A 10,327-nucleotide genomic window follows, 5' to 3' on the forward strand; every position below is an offset into this window, starting at 1 on the left:
TGAAATAGGTGGCAACATTTGGTCAAAAATTTCCATCATCTTAAGAAAAGAAACAGAACAATCACATTTAATTTGGAGAAGGATGCTCCATATTGGGAATTGCGACAATGCCTCCAGCAGATGAAATATGAAATTATGTGCCTTGAGATCTGTGCACTAAAGACTTCCCACAGCCATGACCCTTTGGAGCAGGAGGGGAAAAGGAAGAGGAACAGGTAGACTCTAGGGAACAGATATTATTATCCTCACAACCAAAAGCCCTAAAAAAAGTTGACATTATGTTCACCTCACACACACACTACTTCAGTTCTTGTTGCACATAACTCAAGACAACACTGAGTTTACAATATAAATAAACCAATCACTTTTTCTTTTTTTTTTCCTTTGCTTTTCTCTCACCTCCTCTCTTTTTTTCCACCTAGGATTAAACATTAGAAGCTTATCTCCTTAGTTTTAGCTCCAGAGTAGCTGTAAAAATCTTAGAGGTCACACATCTCCTGCCACAAGTGTTGAACTTGGTCCAAAACAAGAATTATTGTGAAAATCAGTTATAAATTGGAATGCTTATAACTTACATTCCCCTCTGGGCTCAGAATCTGCAGAAGCACCACCTATAATACAGACCATTATAATTTTAGGAAGCATTTTTGCCCTGCAGTATATTAAAACCAATTATTTGAGAAAGATTTTTGAAGCTCTGTCCTCACTGATTTTATACTTCAGAGAGGTTATTAGATCACCCAGCACAAAAAGCGCAAAACCATGATCTGGCCATACAAACATAGTTACATCACATGATGAGCAACACTGCTGTCTTGGCACAAGAGCTTCTGGATGACTGTGCTAAGTCCTGTTCAGAAAGAGGCGCTGCCAGTCTAAGGCAGATACCACTAAACAACCCCAAAAGGCAACTGCCTGCCCAGACCTGCCACAATGCTGAGCAGAGCCAAGACTCTTCTCTCACTAGACCTAATTTCCCTTTTCTCTGAGTTCTCCAAGGCATGTAGGATGTACAACCTCAAACACGCATGTAATTTGAAATGTAGAAAATATGGAATATCAGATATTCTCAGACCACCCTGATGGACTGCAGTGTGGAGGTGTCTTCACCCACAGGTGAAATGATGTGCTCACATTCACACTATTTGAGACCACCCAAAGTCTGAACTAGACAACTTTGCAGCAAGTGGCCTGGGTCATCATCCGGCTGCGAAACAGCTTCTTCTGTGCTTCTGTGCTCAAAAATGAAATGAAAAAAAGAGCAATTTTACAGCTTTAAGCTGAAATGTGTGTCATGCCCAAGGGTACAATGTAGGGGGCATTCAAGGGCTGGTTTGCTCTGCTCACCACCCTAGCCAACCTTGCCATAGGCTATACCCACACCATCCAGAAGAAATGCTTAACTGTGCCTGAGTTATGAACAACCAACTGAGCCTGCATTTCCTCTTTGAGGAAAGTAACTGATTCATTCAGAGAGCAAAACTAATTTAAGTGGATGGTTGAGTCCCAGAAGTAAAAGATGGACCATTTCTGAGCCAGACTGACAGTGTAAACCACCCTCAACCACCCCTGTTACTTTTATTATACCTTTAAGCAACTTGTGCAATAATGACAAAATGATGCAAGCATAAGAAGCATTCCAGCATACTTTTCAGACAGTGTTTATCACCTAAAGAAAACACTCAAATACATAGCTTTATTTAAATCTCATGATTACACACTACAAATTACCAGGCAACCTTGATACGAAATTATCAACGTTCAGTCAATATCATAAAACTGTTGTCTGTGCAGCTGATAGGTAGTCAGTACACAGCAAGCACAAATGCATACCTCTATTTTTGAAATATATGTATATTCCCAAAGGAAGTACGTTTTGACTGATGATCCAAATGCAGTAAGCTATACTGGCAGAGAACACTAGCATAACATTACTCATCAATATAGAAGCATCCCCCACCAAAACAAAAGGAAACAAACCCCTCCTCCAAAAAAATACCCTACCAAAAACTAAAAAAACACCGCACAATCATTTCCTAACCAATGGTATTCTATGTCTGAAACTGGCCATATGGGGAGAGAATGCTGCAAAAAAATCAGCCTCAGAAAGCACTACTTTATCTACATAAGGAAATTTCAGAGGACTGAAGCTGACTGAAAGGCTGTGCTTTTGGTTTTGTAGGAAACTGTCCCTGGGTTGCTGGGTATATAGATGAGAAAGGAGACTGCTCCCTGACAACACATGGCTCCATAGAGGGGGGAGGTGGTGCTAAAACCAACCTGCCAACACAGCAGTCCATCCTCTGCTGATTTTTGGCAGGTTAGGAAGTGAGGCAGAAGGAGCAGAGAATTGCCACAGTGCTGTCCTTGTTTCCATGACATGTGCTTTTACAACTTGTGCTCCCTGAGGTAAATGGCACAATTTGGACTCAACAGCTGACAACTCAGCAGTTCTCTGCCTGTGGAATAAGGGAAAGCTGGTTCTGTTGTAGCAACAGTTGACTTCACTCCAGTGCCAGCTCCAGACAGTGCACGGAAAGGAGGGGGGACATATGCCCTTCAAAACCTTACACCCTGACCAACATTCATACCAATGACTTAGGAGTTATTTTTAGCCTAAGTATTTTCTGCTTACAGTGAAACCTGCTACTAGGAATGATTCCAAGAGACAGCAGCAGGGAAAGGCAGACAGCAGTAAAGTGGCAAAAGCCACTGTTGAGCTTCTAGCGCTTGCAGGAGTTCAAGGACCTCATGGACACAGCAGCAAGGCTCCCACAGTCTCTAAATGCAAGGACTGCAAATTTTCCAGAGGAAGGAGGGTAGCAGTGAGCAGCAAAAAACAATGATGATGTGTATGAAAACCAGTCCCCAGGTATATTTCTAAGGGACACATAAGAACTTCCGAAGATAATTTATTCCAATTAAAATCTGTTAGTTTGTAAGTCAGTAAGGAAGGAAGGCAAACAATACAGGGGACTTCTGCATTTTTTAGTGATAGATGTCCTAGCTGCCCTTCAATCCCTCAAAATACAGGTAAGAAAATAGGTCTGCTAATTTAAGAATTTACATGGCACTCATCATTGCCATGCTAATGACTCTGGAAGAAATCCATATGATTCTGGAAGATCATTTAAGCACATATAAACCCCAAATATTTGATGTTTCAACCTCAAAGAGACATGTTCGAAAATCCCACTTAGCTGCAGGTAGATATTAGACAGGAAAAGAGATTTTAAAAAAAAAGAAAAAAAAAAGAGGTGATGGTAAATTTTGTAGGCATCAGCATACACAGATGCAGTCTCACCTTTGAAAAGGTCATACCACTTGCCTGATGTTAAACACTCAAGATTCACAAAGCAATTATTTCCTGCTTGTATCTGTTGATAAAATGAGCACAGAACCAAAGAATCAGGTTCCAAAGAAAAAAAGCTGTTGCCTTTGTTTAAAGACATAGGAGAAGAAAGCAGCAGAAATGTTCCCTTTTCTGAGGCAACCCAAGTCACTGCAGCACTTCCAGGGGTATCAGAAACACCTGACGCTACTTAAAGTGACAGGTGAGCCAGGATGAAGACTCCTCTAGCCCTTCTGTCAAAGGTATTCTCTCTGAAGCTTAAGTAACCACTGACTCAGTGCAACAGTCATGTCCTTGTGAGAGGACGCTCACTGGAAGTGCAGGATCGAGGTCTCCAGGTCTCAGTCCCAAGGAGTATTTTAATCTTTTGCATTAAACTGTTCACAGAACACAATGTATCAACCAGCTTTGATGCTTAAAGCACTTCTCAAGTCTTATCTAGAAGCAATTTATTTTTCTTATTTTTAGACAGAAATTTGATGCCTACCAGTCAAGAAGTAATCAGAACCAAATCTCAGGGGAAAAGAAAAACATAATCCATCTGCATCAGCCTTGTGATATACTGCACTCTGCAACACAGTCAGTATTTACAAACATCTAGGTTGTTTAAATACAACTTATCATAAAGCACAAAATTTGCTGTCACACACTCATTGGATTAAGCAATACAATATTCATACTCTAAAAGAGCTGTTTTGAATACATTTAGAGATTCTGTTCTAGCATTACCTATGAATGTTAATCAATTCAGGTCTTTTTAAAACATTTTCTAAAGCCCTCAGCTGTATGACACTGGGATAGATATAACCTTATAGCCAGAGACTGTAACTAAACAAGCACTTGAAATTAAAGTCCTATGAATACCTGCTAGAGTAGCAGCAGCAGCTTTGCCACCTGTGAAAATGTCTTCCTCTCTTTGAGACAAGCATTTCCACCCATATGGCTGTTCCCATGTACTCCTGATTTGCCTTTGGCAAGTCTGTGAGAATGCCCCCACCTAAAGGTTAAGTCTCTCCCTTTCCTCAGCACACCTGTAAAGGGGTTTTGCACAATCTAACTCACAGGTAATGTTTGCTACTGGTTGCTCTAAGTAACTAAAGCAGTGTGTCTGGAGAGCGCACAATGGAAACTGCTATCACTTATTAAGCCTGACAGAAGTTTGAATAGGTGAAACAGTGATAAGAAGAAAGGATGCAAAGACTTAGTAAACAGAAAGCAAACAAAATCAGGTGATCTACTGACCCCCTAGAAGTTATATTCCAAACCAGCTCCAACTTAGTGATTTTTAAGCTTTCTTTTTGTGACCTTCTGCAACATTCTCCAGGGGAGATCAGTCTAGCCCTGCAGTCTTCTGACACTAGTCTTTTTTTTCTTAGACCTCTCCGAAGTAACACACAGACCCATCTTCAGCTAATGGCCAGCAACTCATGCTGAGATACCAACCAAGTGCAGATGTGCTGCTTGCTATTCATTCTGTGGATACACTCACGACATTTGCTCCTGTCTCTCCCACATCCAAATCCTTTCCCTCATCAAAGATTAATTTTTGTTTTGATCTTGATTCAAAATGCGGCCAAATCCAGGAGACTTCTAGGTCTATTCTCACCTTTGTGCACAGAAATCAAAGTTTATCACCAAAATCAGACAGCATTAAATGGCTGATAAGCTAAGGACAAGCACTGACTTTTTGCAGATCAAGGCAGTCATGCATTCTTCCCTACAGTCTGTACAAAGCTTTATATATAAAGCACGTGGGCACTGATGGATCCACACCAAAAAAACATACTGTCTCAGCTGGCACTGCCACATGCTGATTTAAGAGGGAACATGGCATGACATGGAGTTTAATCTTTCTCACAGTTACTAAACCTGCTTAGTCTTATTAGGCAGTCTGGGCTCATGCTGTGGGATTGAACTAAAGGTTCAGGAAGAATTTTAAAAATTCTTCTACAGTAAGGAGAAAAGGCAAAATAGACATCCAGGTGAGATGTCAAAGGTAAGTCGCACTGACTTATTTGGGTAACAAGCTGAGCTTCAAATACAGCAGAAGTCAACCCAATTCCCAGGCTTTCCAGAAGGAAATTTGACAGGACATGGCCTTGACAATGGAATATAAATATTTTATATTTTTGCAATGGTAATTTTAAGTATGAAAGCCTGTTGAAAGGAATCAGTGACAATTCCTACACAACAGCTCACCATCCCACTCTCCTCAGTATTAGGTGATGATAATACCTATCCAAGTCTTCACTCCCATTCATAGCAAACTTCCCAGGCATTCACCATCAACGACAACCGAAGGACAAAGCATGCATACAACCATTTTCTACCGAAGTAACACACAGCATGCCAGCACAAGATAGTCAATTCAAACCTACACGCTGAATTTTAACAAGGGAATAACATTCTTCACCGAACTGTCTCAAAGGTTTTGAGAGATCGTTTTCAAACACGGTATCTACACACATTAGAAATCCAACCGCTCAAAACAGACACAGCTGCCACTGTGCCAGAGTCCCTGTACAGCCAGTGTGCAGAGAGGCGCCCAGCACGTCTGGATGCTCCCCAAACACAGAAGGGGCTCTTGAGTCCCCTCTTATGGTCCATTTTTCAAGAGTGCAAAATAAAATAAAATAAAACAAAATAAAATAAAACAAAATAAAATAAAATAGCTACAAAAAGAGGCACAAATAGTATTTACCCGCTGCTCAGTCCTCGAGCCAGCCAACCTGCCGGCCAGCAGAATGAGCTGTTGACAAAACACAGCCTCTATTTAAGTCGCAGCTCCGGGCAGCGGCAGCGAGGAGCCGCCGGTCTCCCCCGCGCCCCCAGGGAGGCTGCCGCGGTCTGCGCCCGCACCGGCTCCGACCCCGCCGCGCCCCCGGCGCCGCCGCCACCTGTCCCCAGCCCCGGCCGAGCCCCGATCGACAGCAGGCAGGCAGCTGGGGGCTCTCCCAAAATCCCCGCCGCCGCGCTGGGTCCCGGCGGGACTGCTAGCCCCCCCCCCCCTCCGCCCCTCCCGACCGGTACCTCCCCGGGGCGGGCAGAACGAGGGAGGGATGGAGGGAACATCCATCATCGCGCCCCTCGGGCCGCCCCCTCCCAGGTGCGAGCGGCCGGGAGCGGGCGGCCGGCGCGGTCCCGCACTCACCCGGCGCCGCCCGGCCGTGCCCTCAGGGCGCCGCATGCCGCGGGTGCGCGGGCGGTGCGCGGCGCGGCCCAGCTCCGGCGGCAGCAGTGCGCAGCGCCGACAGGAAGGAGGGATGGAGCCGCGGAGGGAGGGAGGGAAGGAGGGAAGGAGCGGGAGGGAGGGATGGAGGAGCGGGGCTGGCGGGCTGCCCGCGGGAGGAGCCTGCGCCGCGCACCGCCCGCCGCCGCCCCCGGCCCTGCCCCGGGCACCGCCGCCTCCCGCCGCCCGGCACGGCCCGGTTCGGCCCCGCTGCGGCGGCCCCGGTGCTGCCGGGCCGAAGCTGCCGGGCCGAAGCTGCCAGGCGCCGCGGGCTGCCGGCGCCCCTGGCCGTGTGTGGGGCCGAGCTGCCGGGCAGCGCCCGCCGTGTGTCCGCGTCCCCAGCGGGCTGTGGCGAGGCTGCTGCGGGAGGGCGAAGGCGCGGGTCTCATCTGAGCCTTGCGGTTTTTCTCTGTCACACGGTCAAATACCCGTTATAGAAAAGTACCTTGAATACTGCCAGCGCTGCCAGACCTCCAGGGCTGGACGCGGCGGGCCTGGCTCCAGACGTAGGCAACCCTTGATTCATTTTATCTTTGAATTTGCCACTACTTTTTGAGGTCTGAGACTTGACCTCCAACATTTCTTTGAAGCCACAACTGTTGCATGTCAGCCTTTTAAATTAAACTTGAAATCCTCACAATCCCACAGTCTCAAGAGTCGGGCAATTTTTTTAAAAATATGCCACGAGACCCATAAAATCAGAAAGCTGGCAAGCCTGTGGCTCCCTTCTTGTGCCCCAGTCAACCACAGGAGAATGGGGAGAAAAAGTGCTGGATTTCCTTGTATTTTTCTGCCTACATTTTCCTGGTGCAGTTTTCCAAGTTGCTGCAGATTGATAGTTTGTCTCACAACCCAGATGACAGAGAACTGCAACTACTTGCGTGTAATTCCTGGGCCAGACTTGTGTCTCATGATGCTAAATCGATCATTTCAGGTCCCGAAATCCAGACTCTCCTGCCATCCTGCACATTACCTGCACGGTCTAAGTGAACACAGGCTGTTCTGTAGAGAAGAAATCTGCCACTGCTCTATCTCCTTTCCAGCATTTTTACTTACACAAACAGAACTGGAGCTTCAGTAGACCGGTACGTGAACCTTGTGGTTCAGACATGCATCAAGGTACATGACTTCAGATCTGTTCTAGTTCAGGAACACACTTGACTTCAGGCCTTGAACTCTGAGACACTTGTCTGTGTGTGTTGGCCTGTGTCATCTCAAGAGGAAGGATTAAGTCTTCTTATACACCTTCCATTCCTGGATGATTTTAAACCTGATTTGAAGAGATGCTCAAAACTCTGGGCTCTGACTCTCAAGCAGAGCATGTGCACTGAAACACTCACAACTCCAAGGATGCACAGACTTTAAGACCTCTATTAGGGATCTTCTATTTAGTAGATTAAGCAGTTCCCCTTCCAGCAAATCAGTCACAGTACCAAATCTCTCCTCACTGGAAAGGCTGCTGGATGGTTAATTCTGTGGTGAAGACTTCACTGCAGCACAGGGAGGTTTGATATGTCAGCTGCCTAAGAATCTTTTCCCATTTAGTTCCCATTCTAGCCCAGGAACCCTTCTACTTTCTTTTATGCAAAAGCAGCCAAATCACAAAAAAAGTCTTTAAAAGGCATTGAAAGTGTTAAATAAAATTGTACCACCTTCATTTTCTGCAGCTCATGCTATTTCAACTTTAGTAAAGGCTCACAGGCATCTCATTTGTCAGAAAACCCCATGCCATGTACATGATACATGTACGTGTACACTTCAGTAGTGGCAGAAGAAATTTGGTAAATTTTGACAAAACCAAGCAGTAGTAATTTTTACTATTTTGTCATTTTAATTAGCCAGATAGCTTCCTTGTAATTCACAGACATTTCATAAAGGAGCTGTGTGTGTTTAAGGTTCTTTTAAGCAGAAAAGTGCAGTTGTGAAATTAGAAGAGGTATCCAGAACAAAAGAGAGGTAGGGATAGTTCCTGAAGTTATTTTAATGTTTTAGATATTGTAATAATGAGTCAATTTTCAGTGACTCAATTGGAAGTTAAGAGACAGAAATTTCTAGGTGTGGTACAATTTACAACAAGTCTGTATAGAATGAGTTTCAAGATGGTAAGACAACAGATGGTTGGTATCAGTTATCTCTTTCTGTATACAGTGAAATATATTAATTTTAATATAAACATCCCCTAGATAAACAAGTGGCCTAATTACCCTGCTACTTCCAATCTGCAGTAAATATGTGCATCCAGTCTCATCGTGATGTCTTCTCCACAAAATATCATAGCTGGTATATTTTATGAGGAAATTTATCTGCACAGAATACATGCATGAAGGCCATTATTTTATTTCCTGCCTTATCTCTGTTTTCCAGAAAACTGAAGGACAGATGCTGGAATGCACAACTGTGTCTTTATATAGTCAGTGCAGGATCTTGTCACTGATGTCAACAGCAGCAGGGCTGTGCCTTTCAACACTAATATTTTGGACACTGAGAGGGAGAGGTGCAAGTCTCTATGGAAAGTAGGTTAGCTTCAGTTTATCTTAGTCTATCTCAGGGCTTCATACTACTTAGAGAAGAGCAGATCTGCTGTCTAGGTCAGAAAAATGTTCTTGAGGCATGTAATTCTAAATGAAAGTGAGAAGTCCAGCTAGGAAATTTTCATTAATGAGAGTTTCCTGGAGCCATTTAGTCTTGTGTTTAAGGGTGTGTTGGTTATTTATGGCAGAGAAAAGGAACGGATATGTTGATGTTCTGGAACTTTTCCTTTGTGCATTGTTTCCCATTTCACAGTTGTATTTGGCACCCACTTTCCTCCAGCCAATAAAGAATATTAAGGAACTTCCGTTGCTGAGAAGTTGTGTGCACATTTTACAAACCATACAGTCTAACCAGAAGTTTGAAAGGTACTACTTCTACCAGTGTTTACAAAAGCCAGAAATTGCAAATATATAGTATTGTCAGCAAAGGTCTGCCAACGGTTGTTTTTATGGGCTGTCTGTTCCTGTTTTCTTTAAAACAAAATTATATAATACAACCAAAAAGCAAATTTGGATCTGATTGAATGTGTTCAGGAAGGCCAATAACAAAACTCAGATTGGCTGTGATAAATGCAGGAGTAACCTCTGCTCACGCCAAGAATAACCTCGAGTACTGGGGATAGTGCATGTATTTTTGTGCACTTACAAAGCACCAGTTCTTTCCTATGAAGTCTCAGTGGAAGCATCTCTTGTTGTCAAGCTGACAGAGCTTTTCTTGGAAATGAGGACACTGACCCCAGAGAAATAAACTCTTGCTAATTGATAATTTTCAGATACAGAGCATTTTCTTCATCATTAAAGACCTATGCCTGTAAAACCAGGGACATGTTGGCAATATATTGCTAAAGTGCTTAAAAAAATTCTCTGGTCTCTCCTGTCTGCCAGAAAACCATGTAGCCCATTGCGGTTTTTGTCTTTGCAGGGAGAAGCAATGAAGGACTTTGATCTACTGACCTGCACTAACTTTGATAGTGCCATGAATTTAAAAAGAAATGGAAAGAAAAACACTACTTGCCAAAACCAATTAAATTTAATGCACTCACATTCCTTTTCCTGGGAAAAAAAATCTACCTCGGATGCTTGGGAAATACATGGTGTTGAAATACTGGATTCATTGCCAGTAATAGGACCCTTATTGTTGGCAGTGAAAGTAAAGCTTCTCCCATGCATTGCAGAGGTGATAGGAGATGGATTACATTGCCACACATTGCCAAA

General features: G+C 43.9%; 1 protein-coding gene and 1 long non-coding RNA gene across 4 annotated transcripts in view; one reads left to right on the plus strand and one right to left on the minus strand.

Moving 5' to 3' along the window:
* LIFR (LIF receptor subunit alpha) overlaps positions 1–6,564 on the minus strand; it is a 53,786-nt gene extending 47,222 nt beyond the window's left edge. For 2 of the 3 annotated variants that reach the window (XM_033085411.2, XM_033085409.2), the window contains exon 1: positions 6,054–6,181. The gene's annotated coding sequence lies outside the window, so the exon portion shown is untranslated. Of the gene's footprint in view, positions 1–6,053; positions 6,182–6,503 lie in introns of those variants that run through there. The other variant, XM_033085410.1, reaches the window with a different exon arrangement.
* Positions 6,387–9,393, plus strand: LOC117010645. Its single transcript, XR_004420724.1, has 3 exons — positions 6,387–6,458; positions 7,516–7,666; positions 8,946–9,393. It is a non-coding gene; the product is annotated as an uncharacterized LOC117010645 (long non-coding RNA).
* The last annotated feature ends 934 nt before the right edge of the window (positions 9,394–10,327 follow it).

The sequence above is a fragment of the Catharus ustulatus genome, chromosome Z (genome assembly GCF_009819885.2).
Source record: "Catharus ustulatus isolate bCatUst1 chromosome Z, bCatUst1.pri.v2, whole genome shotgun sequence".
Taxonomy (NCBI): Eukaryota; Metazoa; Chordata; class Aves; order Passeriformes; family Turdidae; genus Catharus; species Catharus ustulatus.